The sequence below is a fragment of the Cherax quadricarinatus genome, chromosome 81 (genome assembly GCF_038502225.1).
Source record: "Cherax quadricarinatus isolate ZL_2023a chromosome 81, ASM3850222v1, whole genome shotgun sequence".
Taxonomy (NCBI): domain Eukaryota; kingdom Metazoa; phylum Arthropoda; class Malacostraca; order Decapoda; family Parastacidae; genus Cherax; species Cherax quadricarinatus.
The window spans coordinates 10,440,375-10,459,789 of NC_091372.1; the positions used below are offsets into that span (position 1 = coordinate 10,440,375).

Below are 19,415 nucleotides of genomic sequence, written 5' to 3' on the forward strand. Positions count from 1 at the left end.
TTGCTAGGGATTCTAAAACTAACCCAAAAAGTTTTTTCCAGGCACATAGAACAAAAGTCAGAGATAAGATAGGTCCCCTTAAAAATAACTATGGGCATCTTACTGACAAAGAGAATGAAATGTGCTCGATTTTAAATAATTATTTTCTCTCGGTTTTTACACAGGAAGACACTAATAATATTCCGGTAATTAATTTTTATAGTGGATCAGAAGAAGATAAATTATGTAACATCACAGTCACTAGTGAAATGGTTGTGAAGCAGATAGACCGACTGAAGCAAAATAAGTCACCGGGTCCTGATGAGGTTTTTTCAAGGGTTCTAAAGGAATGCAAAATGGAAGTCTGTGAACCATTAACTAATATTTTTAATTTATCTCTTCAAACAGGTGTAGTGTCTGATATGTGGAAGATGGCTAATGTAATTCCTATTTTTAAAACAGGGGACAAGTCGTTACCGTCAAATTACCGCCCAATAAGCCTGACCTCAATTGTAGGCAAATTACTAGAGTCAATTATAGCTCAGATTATAAGAAGCCATCTCGATAAGCATAGCTTGATTAATGATACTCAGCATGGATTCACAAGAGGCCGGTCTTGTCTAACTAATTTATTAACTTTCTTCAGTAAAGCTTTTGAGGCTGTTGACCACGATAAAGAATTTGATATTATTTACTTAGATTTTAGTAAGGCATTTGTTAGAGTTCCGCACCAAAGACTGTTGAAGAAAGTAGCAGCTCATGGCATTGGGGGAAGGGTGCTCTCGTGGATCGAATCATGGCTCACAGACAGGAAGCAAAGAGTGTCCATAAATGGGGTTAAATCCGAGTGGGGATCAGTAACAAGTGGCGTTCCACAGGGATCAGTCTTGGGCCCGTTGTTGTTTATAATATATATCAATGACCTTGATGAAGGAATTACTAGTGATATGAGCAAATTCGCCGATGACACGAAGATAGGTAGGATAATTGATTCAAACGTAGATGTTAGGGAACTTCAGGAGGATTTAGACAAACTCTACTCTTGGTCAGAAAAGTGGCAGATGCAGTTCAATGTAGATAAATGCAAGGTTCTGAAGCTCGGGAGTGTCCATAACCCTAGCACTTATAAGTTAAATAATGTAGAACTTAGCCATACAGATTGCGAAAAGGACTTGGGGGTTATGGTAAGCAGCAACCTTAAACCAAGACAGCAATGCCTAAGCGTACGTAATAAGGCAAATAGATTACTGGGATTTATATCAAGAAGTGTAAGCAACAGAAGTCCAGAGGTCATACTGCAGCTTTATACATCATTAGTAAGGCCTCACCTAGATTATGCAGCTCAATTCTGGTCTCCATATTACAGAATGGACATAAATTCGTTAGAAAACATTCAGCTTAGGATGACTAAATTAATACATAGCATCAGTGGCTGGACAGCAGGGGACAACGAAGTTGACGATCAAGAAGACGAATGGAAAGCCAGAAACGATGAAGAAGAAAGAGACTGCTGTGGAAACTCCCGTGGAAACCTCCAACGCATTCTCGGTGCTACCCGACGAATGTGAGTCGACTACTGGGATCGTCACGACGAACGACAACAAGGAAGGTAAGAATATTGTTGTTGTTGGGGATAGCCAGGTTAGATACATGGATAGGGCATTCTGCTTGAAGGACAGGAGTAGGAGACAAAGGGTATGCTTTCCTGGGGCTGGGATGGAGGACATTGTTAGCCGGCTTGACAACATCATGAACGGTAATGGGATCAATCCTATTATTTGCCTCAGTGCTGGAGGCAATTATGTAGGCAAGCGTAGAAGTGAGGATTTAGTTAGAAAGTTCAGGACAGCTATAGACATGATTAGGAAGAAGGGGGGGCGCCCTGTTATATGTGGCATTTTGCCAAGAAGAGGTGTTGGTAATGAATGATTGTCCAGAGCAATTGGTATTAATTGTTGGCTGGATAAACACTGTAAGGATAATGCAGTACCATTCATTGACAACTGGGACAACTTCTATGGCCGAAATGACATGTATGCCAGGGATGGGGTTCACTTATCCAGGGCAGGTGTGGGTTTTCTTGCTAACTCAGTTGAGGGGGTTGTTAGGACTTTAAACTAGGATTAGTTAGAGGTATGGGTTTAGAAATGATTAATAATGAGTATGGATATATTGACTTACGCTCTGATATTAAGAATCTTAATAGTAACTGTCATGGAGTAACTCTGGGTAATGATAATTTCAGAAATTGTGTAAAAACAAAGATGAATAGGAAAAATGTGCAGAAGAAAAAACATATGATGGTATTTTATGCTAACAGTCGAAGTGCAAGAAATAAAATTAATGAACTACGTTTGGTAGCATGTGCTGGGAACTTTGATATCATGGCATTAACTGAAACGTGGTATGATTTAAAGAGTCGGGATATGACTGCTGAGTGTAATATTCAGGGATTTAAGTTGTTCAATGTGGATAGATGTAATGGGAAGGGGGGAGGAGATGGAGCAGTAACAGAGTCTGTTTGGGTAGAGTTCGTGGAGGGTCAAGAAAAACTAATTCTAGGTGTAATATACCGACCTCCAGACTTTGGAACAATGCTCTTCTCCAGACTGAGGGACTGACCACCTCAAAACTTTAAGGGTGATGGACTGATTACATCGTCTTCTAGTCTCTTCTGCTTCTATCAACTTTTCTGTACTCGACTGAAGAAGCCTACTGTGTAGGCGAAACGTTTCGAAATAAAGATACCTAACTGTTGCATATGTGTCTTACCTAACAAGGATGTATAGAGTTGAAGAACAACCTGAGGACTCCTATTATTTATGCTTCTTGATATGAAGCCAAGGATTCTGTTAGCTTTAATGCGAACACTAATGCACTGTTGTCTTGGTTTTAGATTAATGCTAACCAGAACTCCCAAATCCTTTTCGTAATCAGTAATATTAAGATCTACATTAGTTTATATGTGGCATGGTTATTTTTCTGTCCAACATTTAGAACTTTGCATTTGTCTATATTAAACTGCATCTGCCACTTCTCCGACCACTGCATCAGTCTATTCAAATCTTCCTGGAGTGCTCTAATGTCCTCGTCAGAATGAATTCGTCGGCCTATTTTGGTGTCATCGGCAAACTTGCTTATATCGCTATTTATTCCCTCATCTATGTCGTTTATATAAATTGTGAACAACAAGGGGTACAACACGGACCCCTGTGGAACACCACTCGTGACGGGCCCTCACTGTTTTCTCCCCATTTATGCAAACTCTCTGCTGCCTATCTGTCAACCACGCCTAGACCCAGGAAAATATGTCTCCTATTCTATACAGTACTATGTGCCTGAAGTCAGCTATGGTCTGTATACCTTGTACATGTACTGGTAGAAATAAAGACATTATTATTATTACCACTGTAATATATTGATGTCTACTACTGTGTATTGACGACTACTACCACTGTGTATTGATTACTACCACTGTGTATTGACGACTACTACCACTGTGTATTGATTACTACCACTGTGTATTGACGACTACTACCACTGTGTGTTGATGACTATTACCACTGCGTATTTATGACTACTACCACTGCTTATTGATGATTACCACTGTGTATTGATTACTACCACTGTGTATTGATGACTACTACCACTGTGTGTTGATGACTATTACCACTGCGTATTTATGACTACTACCACTGCTTATTGATGATTACCACTGTGTATTGATGACTACTACCACTGTTTATTGATGATTACCACTGTGTATTGATGACTATTACCACTGTGTATTGATGACTATTACCACTGTGTATTGATGACTATTACCACTGCGTATTGACGACTACCACTGTGTATTGATGACTATTACCACTGTGTATTGATGACTATTACCACTGCGTATTGACGACTACCACTGTGTATTGATGACTATTACCACTGTGTATTGATGACTACCACTGTTTATTGATGATTACCACTGTGTATTGATGGCTATTACCACTGTGTATTGACTACTACCACTGCGTATTGACGACTACCACTGTGTATTGATGACTATTACCACTGTGTATTGATGACTACTACCACTGTGTATTGATGACTACTACCACTGTGTATTGATTACTACCACTGTGTATTGATGACTACTACCACTGTGTATTGATGACTATTACCACTGTGTATTGATGATTACCACTGTGAATTGATGATTACCACTGTGTATTGATTACTACCACTGTGTATTGACTACCACTGTGTACTGACGACTACTACCACTGTGTATTGATAACTATTACCACTGTGTACTGACGACTACTACCACTGTGTACTGATGACTACTACCACTGTGTATTGATTACCACTGTGAATTGATGATTATTACCACTGTGTATTGATGACTACTACCACTGTGAATTGATGATTATTACCACTGTGTATTGATGACTACTTCCACTGTGTATTGATGACTACTACCACTGTGTATTGATGACTACTACCACTGTGTATTGATGATTACCACTGTGAATTGATTATTACCACTGTGTATTGATGACTACTACCACTGTGTATTGATGACTATTACCACTGTGTATTGATGACTACTACCGCTGTGTATTGATGACTATTACCACTGTGTATTGATGACTATTACCACTGTGTATTGATGACTACTACCACTGTGTATTGATGACTATTACCACTGTGTATTGATGACTATTACCACTGTGTATTGATAACTACTACCACTGTGTATTGATGACTATTACCACTGTGTACTGACGACTGCTACCACTGTGTATTGATGATTACTACTGTGAATTGATGATTATTACCACTGTGAATTGATGATGATTACCACTGTGTACTGACTTCTATTATCACTGTGTATTGATGACTATTACCACTGTGTATTGACGACTACTACCACTGTGTATTGACGACTACTACCACTGTGTATTGATGATTATTACCACTGTACTGACGACTACTACCACTGTGTATTGATGACTATTACCACTGTGTATTGATGACTACTACCACTGTGTATTGATGACTACTACCACTGTGTATTGATGACTACTACCACTGTGTATTGATGACTACTATCACTGTGTATTGATGACTACTATCACTGTGTATTGATGACTACTACCACTGTGTATTGATGACTACTATCACTGTGTATTGATGACTATTACCACTGTGTGTTGATGACTACTACCACTGTGTATTGATGACTACTACCACTGTGTATTGATGACTACTACCACTGTGTGTTGATGACTACTACCACTAAGTATTTATTTATTATTATTATTAGTATTAAAGATTCGCCGGTATTCTCCCGGCCCGGGCCTTTTCCAAGTGGTGGCCCGGCCTTGGCTCCCTCTTTAGGGAGTGTCTGAGACCTAAGTCTCCCATGGGAGGAGGCACAAGTACCTCCTCATCTTTGGGACCAACTGTCCCCAGGCCTAGCCACAAGCTAGGCCTCTCTGGTCTGCCATCCCCGCCCCAAGGGGGCAAATGGGAATGACAGTCTTATGAGCTAAAGGCTCGGGCTCAGGCACCTACCCTACGACTACTACCGCTGTGTAATGATATACTGATGACTACCACTGTATAATAAATACGTATATTGATGTCTACCACTGTGTAATATCAGTTATCACTCATGGGGTTATACAGCGAGTGGGAAGCAATCAGGTTTGATCCGAGGAAGGGAACTGCTCCACTTGCCTGGATCAAGAGCCCTTGGCCGGCATCATGGCACCTTTTAAGGGGTATCTAATAAAAAATAAATCGAGTCGCAGAAGAAAAACTCATTCTAGTCGAGTTCATTAATTTATTCTTTATTTAAATCCTACAGAAATGTTCTATACGAAAAATAATTTAAAAAATTTTAATTTATATATATAATATTAGGTAGTAAAAAAAATTTTACATAGAGAATAATTATCAAAAATTTTAAAATTATCTTTTGGATAAAAATTCAATATTTGCTTTCTATGGCATTTTAATAAGGAATTTTTATCACAATAACTTATGAGAACATTTAAAAAAATGGAAGCCGATGTAGGAAGCTTAATATACATACTTATTTACTCAAAGAAGAACTTCGAAAAAACAACCAACTTTACCATTTACTGAGTGATGCTACGCAGATGTTGGGGCTGAGGTGAACCCTGACAGCTTTCACTAAATACAAAGAAATTGACCTTAAAACTGATCTTCTGGCTGCATCAGCTTATTCGTAAGCTTGAAAAATATACAATGTAACATTACAACCAGAGTTTAAGCTTAAATTCGAGATATATTTGCGTTAGGAGTTAATATAATGTATACATTAGACCCCAGGGGGCACTCAAGGGTACATAACGAAGCACCTATTTACACTTACCTCCTGAGGCTTAGGTATCAGCATCAATTTCCAGAATCCATATTTATACACAAATATACATATGGGTGTATATCACGATATTTGTAATTTTTTTCGGTTGTGCTATGAGTGACACCTGGAAGACTTCTAGACTAGCAGTGGTAACTCAGAACTACCATACCATGACAACACACGTACGGCCGGACATGACTTTTTCAGCACTTAGTGAAGACAGGTGGGAATTAGGAGGTAAAGAGGGAGCGGGAAGAGACGCAACCGTCTCCCATCACAGCATGTGTGTTACTGAGGCAAGCGGTCAATGGACCCTCGTCTAGCACAGACACAGTTGCTACCTCGGATTTTACTTTAGTTACCCATTCGAAGGCCTATTCTCTGCCTTTTTTAACCTTAAAACTGCCTTTTTCTCTCCACTTCCACCTCCACACACCCTTTCGTATGTCTATTATCCTTTCTAAACCAAAAATAAACGATCAGTTATAACATGAGAGTAAAAAAAACGATAAAATCCGGCATGCTTAGTGTTGCCATTTTTTCAGATTTTTTCGTCCACAAAACAGGAGTGTAAGATCATCATATCTCACCACATGGCTTAGCAGATTTATAAATTATTTACCCCATTTAATGATGACACTAAAATCCTACCCAAAAATATAATTACCACTATAAAAAAGGCATGGAAAGGCTTCTTTACAGGCCTTTTAAAAAATACCCCCTAAGGGAGCCAAGGGAATCCCGATACGAATGAATTATATTCTTTATATTAGTTGAATTATCTTGGTTTAATAAAGCATATATACTCTGTAGGTATATTTCTTTCAGTATATATATATTCTTAAAGCTTTAATTCTGTCTTAGATATTAAAGTGTTCTTGACTGGCTCTGATATTACGTTTAAATTTATTTAGGCAAAAGTATAAATAATAATAATAATAATAATAATAATAATAATAATAATAATAATAATAATAATAATAATAATAATAATAATAATAATAATAATTATAATAATAATAATAATAATAATAATAATTTTATTTACTACAAGTACATGTACAAGGTATACAGACCATAACTGACATCAATGACATACTACTATATAGAAAACCCCTTGTTATGCTGATTATTATTATTATTATTATTATTATAATAATCAAGGGGAAGCGCTAAACCCGGAGGATTATACAGTGCCTGGGGGGGGATGTGGAAGGCATTCAGGCTTAATTCGGGGAACTGGAGCACAGATCCAATTCCCTAAATCAAGAGCCTCTCACCAACATCAAGGAACCTTCCTTGAGGGGTTGTTATGCTGAGCATTTCCAGCAAATTAGGTCAATTTTGTCCCAGGATGCGACCCACACCAGTCCACTAACACCCGGGTACCTACGTACTGCTAGGTGAGCAGTTATCATACAACAGTGTATATCACTAAGTGTCCCTTAGTTCGATCACTAGCGCACTCATCTCACACTCTGAGGTCTGGGGATCGATCCCCGGTACGGCTGGAAAAACATTAGGACGTGTTTCCATAAAATACCAGCTGTCCATGTTCACCCATCAGTAAAATGGGTACCTGTGTGTTAGTGGACTGGTGTGGGTCGCATCCTGGGACAAACCTGACCTAATTTGCGGGAAATGCTCAACATAACAAGGGACTTTTTATATAGTAGTATGTCACTGATGTCAGCTATGGTCTGTATACCTTGTACATGTACTTGTACATGTACTTGAAGTAAATAAAGATATTATTATTAGATAACCCCAAAAAGTCAGACAAAGTGACTTATTTCCACTGTGGTCCTTTTTATTTCCTTGTTATGGTTCTCGTTCAGTCGATATTCTTTAAGCCCCATTAATCAGTATTCTTGTCTGGTGGTGACAGAGGTCAGGTGCAGCCTTGACCCTAGTGTAATAGATAGGCTTCAAACCCCATTCACCAGCGAAGCAATCATCACTCTGTTGTTTGTACTGTTTTCAGTATTTAAATTACCTATGAGACTGACCATTTTCCAGGTTTGTTTATAATTTTTAAAAAGTAGTGGAGGGGTAAGCCAGTGGAAGGGCTCGGTCACATGACTAAAAGTTCCAGCTGCGGGTCATCATATGACTGAAACCAGCGTCAAGAAACACTTGTCCTATTTCCTGACAAACCTTACCTAACCTAACCTAACATAACCTAACATAAAATAACATAATATAACATAACATAACATAACATAACATAACCTAGCATCATAACACAAGGTAACAGTAGTAGCTGGTACCACCATCACAACACAAGGTAACAGTAGTAGCTGGTACTACCATCACAACACATAGTAACAGTGGCACCTAGTACCACCATCACAACACAAGGTAACAGTAGTAGCTGGTACCACCATCACAACACATAGTAACAGTGGCACCTAGTACCACCATCACAACACAAGGTAACAGTAGTAGCTGGTACCACCATCACAACACAAGGTAACAGTAGTAGCTGGTACCACCATCACAACACATAGTAACAGTGGCACCTAGTACCACCATCACAACACAAGGTAACAGTAGTAGCTGGTACCACCATCACAACACAAGGTAACAGTGGTAGCTGGTACCACCATCACAACACATGGTAACAGTGGTAGCTGGTACCACCATCACAACACAAGGTAACAGTAGTAGCTGGTACCACCATCACAACACAAGGTAACAGTAGTAGCTGGTACCACCATCACAACACATGGTAACAGTGGTAGCTGGTACCACCATCACAACACATGGTAACAGTAGTAGCTGGTACCACCATCACAACACAAGGTAACAGTAGTAGCTGGTACCACCATCACAACACAAGGTAACAGTGGTAGCTGGTACCACCATCACGACACAAGGTAACAGTGGTAGCTGGTGCCATCACAACACAAGGTAACAGTGGTACCTAGTACCACCATCACAACACATAGTAACAGTGGTAGCTGGTACCACCATCACAACACATGGTAACAGTGGTAGCTGGTACCACCATCACAACACAAGGTAACAGTGATAGCTGGTACCACCATCACAACACAAGGTAACAGTAGTAGCTGGTACCACCATCACAACACAAGGTAACAGTGGTACCTAGTACCACCATCACAACACATAGTAACAGTGGCACCTAGTACCACCCTCACAACACAAGGTAACAGTAGTAGCTGGTACCACCATCACAACACAAGGTAACAGTGGTACCTAGTACCACCATCACAACACATAGTAACAGTGGTAGCTGGTACCACCATCACAACACATGGTACTAGTGGTAGCTGGTACCACCATCACAACACAAGGTAACAGTGGTAGCTGGTACCACCATCACAACACATGGTACTAGTGGTAGCTAGTACCACCATCACAACACTAGGTAACAGTGGTAGCTGGTACCACCATCACAACACATGGTACTAGTGGTAGCTAGTACCACCATCACAACACTAGGTAACAGTGGTAACTGGTACCACCATCACAACACATGTAACTAGTGGTAGCTAGTACCACCATCACAACACATGGTACTAGTGGTAACTGGTACCACCATCACAACACTAGGTAACAGTGGTAGCTGGTACCACCATCACAACACATGGTACTAGTGGTAACTGGTACCACCATCACAACACAAGGTAACAGTGGTAGCTGGTACCACCATCACAACACATGGTAACAGTGGTAGCTGGTACCACCATCACAACACAAGGTAACAGTGGTAGCTGGCACCACCATCACAACACAAGGTAACAGTGGTAGCTGGTACCACCATCACAACACAAGGTAACAGTGGTAGCTAGTACCACCATCACAACACATGGTACTAGTGGTAACTGGTACCACCATCACAACACAAGGTAACAGTGGTAGCTGGTACCACCATCACAACACATGGTACTAGTGGTAACTGGTACCACCATCACAACACATGGTACTAGTGGTAATTGGTACCACCATCACAACACAAGGTAACAGTGGTAGCTGGTACCACCATCACAACACATGGTACTAGTGGTAGCTGGTACCACCGTCACAACACATGGTACTAGTGGTAACTGGTACCACCATCACAACACAACGTTTCGCTCTCTTAACGCTTAAGAAACACATCTCAGGAAACATTTCGACACCAGACGAAGCACTATGCAAACAATTTACATTATTTAAATCAATATTCACCGTGTGTATATACTGTATATGTATATATATATATATATATATATATATATATATATATATATATATATATATATATATATATATATATATATATATATATATATATATATATATATATATATTCCTGGTTTTTTTTTTACTCTGTTGAATTTACAAGTTAACAACTGTTATCTTGCCTCAGATCATTTACAAGTTAACAACTGTTATCTTACCTCAGATCATTTACAAGTTAACAACTGTTATCTTACCTCAGATCATTTACAAGTTAACAACTGTTATCTTGCCTCAGATCATTTACAAGTTAACAACTGTTATCTTGCCTCAGATCATTTACAAGTTAACAACTGTTATCTTACCTCAGATCATTTACAAGTTAACAACTGTTATCTTGCCTCAGATCATTTACAAGTTAACAACTGTTATCTTACCTCAGATCATTTACAAGCTAACAACTGTTATCTTACCTCAGATCATTTACAAGTTAACAACTGTTATCTTGCCTCAGATCATTTACAAGTTAACAACTGTTATCTTACCTCAGATCATTTACAAGTTAACAACTGTTATCTTACCTCAGATCATTTACAAGCTAACAACTGTTATCTTACCTCAGATCATTTACAAGTTAACAACTGTTATCTTGCCTCAGATCATTTACAAGTTAACAACTGTTATCTTACCTCAGATCATTTACAAGTTAACAACTGTTATCTTGCCTCAGATCATTTACAAGTTAACAACTGTTATCTTACCTCAGATCATTTACAAGTTAACAACTGTTATCTTGCCTCAGATCATTTACAAGTTAACGACTGTTATCTTACCTCAGATCATTTACAAGTTAACAACTGTTATCTTACCTCATCATTTACAAGCTAACAACTGTTATCTTACCTCAGATCATTTACAAGCTAACAACTGTTATCTTGCCTCAGATCATTTACAAGTTAACAACTGTTATCTTGCCTCAGATCATTTACAAGTTAACAACTGTTATCTTGCCTCAGATCATTTACAAGTTGACAACTGTTATCTTGCCTCAGATCATTTACAAGTTAACAACTGTTATCTTGCCTCAGATCATTTACAAGTTAACAACTGTTATCTTGCCTCAGATCATTTACAAGTTAACAACTGTTATCTTACCTCAGATCATTTACAAGTTAACAACTGTTATCTTGCCTCAGATCATTTACAAGTTAACAACTGTTATCTTACCTCAGATCATTTACAAGTTAACAACTGTTATCTTACCTCAGATCATTTACAAGCTAACAACTGTTATCTTACCTCAGATCATTTACAAGCTAACAACTGTTATCTTGCCTCAGATCATTTACAAGTTAACAACTGTTATCTTGCCTCAGATCATTTACAAGCTAACAACTGTTATCTTGCCTCAGATCATTTACAAGTTAACAACTGTTATCTTACCTCAGATCATTTACAAGTTAACAACTGTTATCTTGCCTCAGATCATTTACAAGTTAACAACTGTTATCTTGCCTCAGATCATTTACAAGTTAACAACTGTTATCTTGCCTCAGATCATTTACAAGTTAACAACTGTTATCTTACCTCAGATCATTTACAAGCTAACAACTGTTATCTTGCCTCAGATCATTTACAAGTTAACAACTGTTAACTTGCCTCAGATCATTTACAAGTTAACAACTGTTATTTTACCTCATCATTTACAAGTTAACAACTGTTATCTTGCCTCAGATCATTTACAAGCTAACAACTGTTATCTTGCCTCAGATAATTTACAAGCTAACAACTGTTATCTTACCTCAGATCATTTACAAGTTAACAACTGTTATCTTGCCTTAGATCATTTTCAAGCTAACAACTGTTATCTTGCCTCAGATCATTTACAAGTTAACAACTGTTATCTTGCCTCAGATCATTTACAAGTTAACAACTGTTATCTTGCCTCAGATCATTTACAAGTTAACAACTGTTATCTTGCCTCAGATCATTTACAAGTTAACAATTGTTATCTTACCTCAGATCATTTACAAGTTAACAACTGTTATCTTGCCTCAGATCATTTACAAGTTAACAACTGTTATCTTACCTCAGATCATTTACAAGCTAACAACTGTTATCTTGCCTCAGATCATTTACAAGTTAACAACTGTTATCTTGCCTCGGATCATTTACAAGTTAACAACTGTTATTTTACCTCATCATTTACAAGTTAACAACTGTTATCTTGCCTCAGATCATTTACAAGCTAACAACTGTTATCTTGCCTCAGATCATTTACAAGTTAACAACTGTTATCTTGCCTCAGATAATTTACAAGCTAACAACTGTTATCTTACCTCAGATCATTTACAAGTTAACAGCTGTTATCTTACCTCATCATTTACAAGTTAACAACTGTTATCTTACCTCAGATCATTTACAAGCTAACAACTGTTATCTTACCTCAGATCATTTACAAGTTAACAACTGTTATCTTGCCTCAGATCATTTACAAGTTAACAACTGTTATCTTACCTCAGATCATTTACAAGTTAACAACTGTTATCTTGCCTCAGATAATTTACAAGCTAACAACTGTTATCTTACCTCAGATCATTTACAAGTTAACAACTGTTATCTTACCTCATCATTTACAAGTTAACAACTGTTATCTTGCCTCAGATCATTTACAAGCTAACAACTGTTATCTTGCCTCAGATCATTTACAAGTTAACAACTGTTATCTTGCCTCAGATCATTTACAAGTTAACAACAGTTATCTTGCCTCAGATCATTTACAAGTTAACAACTGTTATCTTGCCTCAGATCATTTACAAGTTAACAACTGTTATCTTGCCTCAGATCATTTACAAGCTAACAACTGTTATCTTACAAGCTCCACGGAGCTCATTTGCATACATACAAGCCACTACGTATAACAAACTCCTGATAAATTATTCACTATCGACAACGCACTACCGCCTTATACAGTGACCTCGCATAAAAAAATGGTTTAAAAATGCTGGATAATAAACCCTGGGGAAGAGCTTCAGTGTTCGCAATTCAACTCTCACTTTACCTCACAAATATGGCGGGAAAAACATGATTTTTCTTTCGCGCCAAAATTATGGCGGGAAAATTGTTTTCTTTCTCGCCCCAAAAAATGGCGGGAGAAATATTATCTTTTCGTGCCAAAAAATGGCGGGAGAATTTTTTCGTTCTAAAAAGGGACGGCTGAATTATTCTTTTTTTTTCGCGCTGTAAAATGGCGGGAGAATTATTTGTTTTCGCGCCAAAAAAAATTGCGGAAGATTTTTTTCTCACCAAAAAAAATGGCGGGAGAAATATTATTTTTTCGAGCCAGAAAAATGTTCGTTGTAAAAATTCCTGTCTTTAAAGTGTGTTTTTAAGGTATATATATATATATATATATATATATATATATATATATATATATATATATATATATATATATATATATATATATATATATATATATATACATATATATATATATATATATATATATATATATATATATATATATATATATATATATATATATATCCTCATTCTTTCTTATATAATACGTACATAAGTCAAGAAAGCGTAGAAAACAATTGACAACAAATTAACGAACAGTTGAGGGCTCGAACCTATGTCAAGTAAGTCGTAAATCTCACAGGCCAGTGCGCTATCAATTAGACCAGTTGGTTCTAATAAGATTCTTGCCATGGGTTCGAATCCCAGCCAATCCATGATTAATTTTAGCACTTAGATGGTTCTGTAACACGGGTGCAGTGAATACATAGTGAATTATACCTGGAGTATACCTGGAGTATACCTGGAGGGTATTCCGGAGATCAACGTCCCCGCGGCCCGGTCTGAGACCAGGCCTCGTGCTGGATCAGGGCCTGATCAACCCGGCTGTTACTATTGGCCACACGCAACCCGACGTAGGAACCACAGCTCGGCTGGTCAGGTACTGACCTTAGGTGCCTGTCCAGTGCCTTCTTGAAGACAGCCAGGGGTCTTGAAGACAGCCAGGGGTCTTGAAGACAGCCAGGGTTCTTGAAGACAGCCAGGGGTCTTAAATACAGCCAGGGGACTTGAAGATAGCCTGGGGTCTTGAAGGCAGCCAGAGGTCTTGAAGACAGCCAGGGGTCTTGAAGACAGCCAGGGGTCTTGAAGACAGCCAGGGGTCTTGAAGACATCCAGGGGTCTTAAAGACATCCAGCGGCCTTGAAGATAGCCTGGGGTCTTGAAGGCAGCCAGGGGTCTTGAAGACAGCCAGGGGTCTTGAAGACAGCCAGGGATCTACGGGGAGGTAGTTGAACAGTCTTGGGCCCCGGACACTTATTGTGTTGTCTCTCAGTGTACTCGTGGCTCCCCTGATTTTCGTTGGGGAAATGTTGCACCTCCTGCCGAGTCCTTTGCTATAGTAGGGAGTGATATTCGTGTGCAAGTTTGGTACTAGTCCCTCTAGGATTTTCCAAGTGTATATTATCATGTATCTTTCTCGCCTGCGTTCAAAGGAGTACAAAACAAAGAACATCGACTCCAGGCTGAGGGACTGTTCACCTCAAACTACTAGTTCCTCTTTGTATTGGACTGATGAAGTCACTGTGTGGCGATACGTTTCCTTAATAAAGATTCCCAAATGCTGTACAAGAGTCTCATTCTTCAGATAGGATTCAAACCCCCCATTAATCTAATCAAAGATTTCAAGATAGAATGGGCTTTAGGCTCAGGTGAACAGGGCTCAGGTGAGCAGTGGTCAGGTGAGCAGTGGTCAGGTGAGCAGTGGTCAGGTGAGCAGTGGTCAGGTGAGCAGTGGTCAGGTGAGCAGTGGTCAGGTGAGCAGTGGTCAGGTGAGCAGTGGTCAGGTGAGCAGTGCTCAGGTGAGCAGTGCTCAGGTGAGCAGTGGTCAGGTGAGCAGTGGTCAGGTGAGCAGTGCTCAGATTAACAGTGCTCAGGTGAGCAGTGGTCAGGTGAGCAGTGGTCAGGTGAGCAGTGGTCAGGTGAGCAGTGCTCAGGTGAGCAGTGCTTAGGTGAGCAGTGTTCAGGTGAAAAGTGCTCAGGTGAGCAGTGGTCAGGTGAGCAGTGGTCAGGTGAGCAGTGGTCAGGTGAGCAGTGCTCAGGTTAGCAGTGGTCAGGTGAGCAGTGGTCAGGTGAGCAGTGCTCAGGTGAGCAGTGCTCAGGTGAGCAGTGCTCAGGTGAGCAGTGCTCAGGTGAGCAGTGCTCAGGTGAACAGTGCTCAGGTGAGCAGCACCTGGATGGGCCAGGTGGGGGTTGTTGTCTAATACTGGTTTGGTCAGTCTGGACGCGTAGGTCTACAGTCTCTTCTGTTTGCCAAGTGGCTCTGAGAGGTAGGTACACAGTAGTAGGTAGGGGCATAGTGGTAGGTAGGTACGCAGTAGTAGGTACGTACACAGTGGCAGGTAGGTACACAGTGGTAGGTAGGTATGCAGTAGTAGGTAGGTACACAGTGGTAGGTAGGTATACAGTAGTAGGTAGGTACACAGTGGTAGGTAGGTACGCAGTAGTAGGTAGGTACACAGTAATATCTGGAATAACATCGTTCCAGACCACAGAGTCGAGCTCTTCTCCAGGCTGAGGGACTGATTACACCACGTTACATCATTACAACTGTTCCCTTTGTATCTGACTGAAGAAACCTACATTGCAGGCGAAATATTTCATCAATCAAGATACCCAACTGATGCACATGTCTTAAATTAAACTTTAATACCCTTTTTAACAATTTACAGCCACTGGCAGGTCATTAAACCCCATGCCAAGCCGTGTACTGGCGAACATTATTAAACCCCATGCCAAGCCGTGTACTGGCGAACATTATTAAACCCCTTGCCAAGCCGTGTACTGGCGAACATTATTAAACCCCATGCCAAGCCGTGTACTGGCGAACATTATTAAACCCCATGCCAAGCCGTGTACTGGCGAACATTATTAAACCCCATGCCAAGCCGTGTACTGGCGAACATTATTAAACCCCATGCCAAGCCGTGTACTGGCGAACATTATTAAACCCCATGCCAAGCCGTGTACTGGCGAACATTATTAAACCCCATGCCAAGCCGTGTACTGGCGAACATTATTAAACCCCGTGCCAAGCCGTGTACTGGCGAACATTAGCGAACATTATTAAACCCCATGCCAAGCCGTGTACTGGCGAACATTATTAAACCCCATGCCAAGCCGTGTACTGGCGAACATTATTAAACCCCATGCCAAGCCGTGTACTGGCGAACATTACCAGCAAATCTATATGTTAGAAGTGATCTAGGTTCCAGGATCAAAACACTTCCTAACAAATCTGTCCTAGGCATGCTCATGTGTCTTTCTAAACTAGTTTTTGGGCAGCATCAGGAGAGGTAGAGAGGCGCCTGAGTTTCCCTGTCTGCTATTAACATGCTCATTCTTCCCCTATAATCTACCTTGTCCATAATTACAATCGCATTTGCTTTGTTTGGTAAGGTGAAATCCAGGACCTTTACTTAATTCATATGGTATAACTTAACCAATCTTGGAGGACAACTGTATTGTAGAGGTGTGAGAATAACTCGGCCCTCTCCAACACAGGATCCTGGACTTCACCTTACGAAACAGGCAAAACAAATGCGATAGTAACTATGGACACGGTAGATTATAGGGGAGAAATGAACATCTTAATGGAAAACAGGGGAACTGACGTGCCCTATTAGTGAGTAATGTGGTGGAGGAGTCTAGCAAGGTTACACTTTCCTAACACCTTCACCCTGATATTGTGCAAGACTGTGCAGTAGTAGCCATGACCCGGATACTTCACCACGCTCTCTGATGAAAAAATAGCTGATTTAACTCAGGATAACCCGGGATAACCCAGCAGGGTATAGTTTGCTGCCTATGGGGTAGCCCACAGCAATCGACTAACAACCAGGCACCTCTTTACTGCTGGGTAAACAGGGGTTAGTAGGTATAACGAGGCTTGAACATGCGTCTCACCTTGCCCAAGATACCACACACACAACAGTGGACTAACATGCCGGTACCTATTTACTGCTAGGTGGACATGGGCATCAAGTGCAAAGAGCCTTATCCATATATCTGACCATCAAACGAGGCATATGATGCAATTTACAAAAACAAAGAATACTAGAAAATAATTAATATAAATCCCTTCTCACCCTGGCTGATTAATGGGATTTAAAGTCTATCGACTACACTAGGGTCATCTAGGTAAGAATACTTCAATAATAATAACAGTAATAATAATAATAATAATAATAATAATAATAATAATAATAATAATAATAATAATAATAATAATAATAATAATAATTAATAATAAGGTATACAGACCATAGCTGACATCAATGACATACTACTATATAGAAAGTCCCTTGTTATGCTGAGCATTTCCCACAAATTTGGTTGATTTTGTCCCCAGGATGCGACCCACACCAGTCGACCAACACCCATGTACCTACTTACTGCTAGGTGAACATGGACACCAGCCGTGCCGGGGATCGAACCACGGACCTCAGTGTGTATATATCTTGTAATAAACCCAGCCTATCGTCCACACGGGGGTTCTTAACATATTTTGATAGGCCTATTACCCAGTGCTCATCATGATCAATAAGACACATACAGAGTCATCAGATAAAATAGTGAAATGAAGGTAATATAATCAGTCCATCAACCTTGGAGAAATAGGATCTGAGGGGGTCAGTCCCTCAGCCTGGGACTTCAATCGGTTCCAGGACCGTTCGAGATTCACCTGTCTTTGTAAACCACTATATACCTTCAGTATTTTGATACTGGATTCGTCCAGCTAGTGGGGGACCTACATTTTTGGGTCCCTGAAGCTTGAACTCTTTTGGGGGCCCCTTTGCAAGTCCTTCTCATACAGTAGTCCCGAAATTTTTAAGCAATGTGGACTAAATTCGTTTATGTGGCCCCTCCGGGATTAAGGGCCCCTGAAACCTAACAGGAGCCCCTAAGTAAGTTTATTCAGGTATACACAAATACAGTTACATAGATTATCATGGAAACAAACACATATGCAGTTTAATGTGATCCTTTATTGACAACGTTTCGCCCACACAGTGGGCTTTTTCAAGTCACAAACAGATCTACCTGGGGTGGAAGGTACGTGAGTATTTATAGTCAGGTTCAGAATGTTGAGGTCAGGTGGAGAATGCTGCATCTGATGATGTACCGAGTGGGGTTATAGAGTCTAAAATCTTGGGTACCTTGGCAGGGGTATTGGATAAGTTGTGAGTAGACCTTCTGCAGTGTTTTATGTTCTTATGGGATAGCGATGAAGAAGTTTCTGGGCAAGTGGTTCAGCTATGTTATAGAAGCCGTTGTTCTGGTTGAAGTTGTTGGATATAGAGATAAGTGATGATTCCAGGATTCTTCGGCATTGAGTGTTGTCTTCTGTGGCGATAAGTCTTGAGTTTCTGTAGTTTATTAAGTGGTTGTGTGAATTACGGTGTTGTACACAGGCATTCCTTGTATCGTCAGACCTGCTTGCGTATTGGTGTTCTGAAATACGTGTTTGGAGGTCCCTTGATGTTTCCCCCACGTATAATTTGTTGCAGTCATTACAAGGGATAATGTATACCCCTGCAGAGGATGGAAGCTTGTCCTGTCTATCACTGGCAATGTCCTTGATGGTCGTGGTTGTGGAGGTAGATACTTGGAATGAGATACTGGAAAAGATGTTGGGAACGTGTTTGGCAATGGAGTTGGCGGGGAGGACTATGTATCTCTTCTCGGCAGTGTCTTCTCTGGGTGTGTTGAAGATGTTTAATGCCCGCCGTCTGCAGTCTCTGGTGAAGTGACGAGGATAGTGGAGTTTAGAAAATAC

General features: G+C 40.0%; 2 protein-coding genes across 3 annotated transcripts in view; one reads left to right on the forward strand and one right to left on the reverse strand.

The window, feature by feature from the left end:
* LOC128699829 (major facilitator superfamily domain-containing protein 6) overlaps window positions 1-6,651 on the reverse strand; it is a 229,660-nt gene extending 223,009 nt beyond the window's left edge. Inside the window, exon 1 of the mRNA XM_070102378.1 lies at window positions 6,377-6,651. The gene's annotated coding sequence lies outside the window, so the exon portion shown is untranslated. The remainder of the gene's footprint in view (window positions 1-6,376) is intronic.
* The window catches only part of LOC128699828 (torsin-1B), a 287,527-nt gene that overhangs the window by 224,360 nt on the left and 43,752 nt on the right, over window positions 1-19,415 (forward strand). The window lies entirely within an intron of this gene.